The sequence below is a fragment of the Trichechus manatus genome, unplaced genomic scaffold, assembly GCF_000243295.1.
Source record: "Trichechus manatus latirostris isolate Lorelei unplaced genomic scaffold, TriManLat1.0 scaffold00255, whole genome shotgun sequence".
NCBI classification, from domain to species: Eukaryota; Metazoa; Chordata; class Mammalia; order Sirenia; family Trichechidae; genus Trichechus; species Trichechus manatus.
The window spans coordinates 95,322-96,321 of NW_004444191.1; the positions used below are offsets into that span (position 1 = coordinate 95,322).

General features: G+C 40.3%; 1 protein-coding gene across 1 annotated transcript in view; it reads right to left on the reverse strand.

The window, feature by feature from the left end:
* CCDC93 (coiled-coil domain containing 93) overlaps positions 1-1,000 on the reverse strand; it is a 103,268-nt gene that overhangs the window by 45,462 nt on the left and 56,806 nt on the right. The gene's annotated exons all lie outside the window — the stretch shown is intronic.

Below are 1,000 nucleotides of genomic sequence, written 5' to 3' on the forward strand. Positions count from 1 at the left end.
AAGAAAAATAACAGAACATATCAGAGTACTCTGCAGGCACTAAAGAGTTAAGTATTATTTTGTGAAACTTTGTTTCTAGGGTATGAATAAGTGGGATGTGTGTGTTTGCCTGTATGTGTACTGGGTCATGATGAAAAACAGAATTCTTACTGTTGAGAATGGTCAAAAAGTTCAAAAACCACTGGTATGAAGAATAAAAATCTATATGATTTCACCTGGTGATCAAGCTCCACACTCTGGACCCAGCTCTGGCCACATGACATTCAGACAGCCTGGATTAACTATTTTTTAAAACATAGGCTCCAAGTCTAGCCTTCTTGGTTTAAACTCCACATCTGCCATCCACCAGCTGGGTGGCCCTGGGCTTACCTTCTCTGCATAGCAGAGTCTTCTAGGGTTGAACTCGGATGTCCTTCAAGGACCATCCGAGCTCTAGGGTGCTTTTCTATCACAAGCCTACAATCAAACGTGGGGACACCCTAAGCTCCTAACTGCTGGACATATCTACAGGGGACAAGGCTTCCAATTCAAATGTGCACTCTGACAGAAGAATGACAAGACAGACCCAATCTGAATGCTATTTCGCGGGCATCTCAAGATTTTTCTAGTCATAGTAAAACTGTCTCATTTCAGAATACAGTCATATACGTAGATATTCTTTTCAGACTTAGATTACCTACCAAGTTAAATCTACACATTTAAAACTCTCAATACACACCAGATGCCACATGGCACTTAAACACAGAAACCATCCTGCTCTAGAAGGAATGGTTGTTTAGCGAGGTAAAAACGCAAATGTGGAAAAAATGATAAGAAAACAAAACAAAAAAGAAATCATAATCAGTGAATGACTAACTGCCAGTGAACAATAGCTGACGCTTCTTATGTGTTTACTATGTGCCGCTTCACTGTGAGTCCTTCACATTTTAATGTTCACAACAAGACCGCCCCATTTTACAGATGCTGTGAACTAAGGCACAACGATTAAGTAAACTGTCCA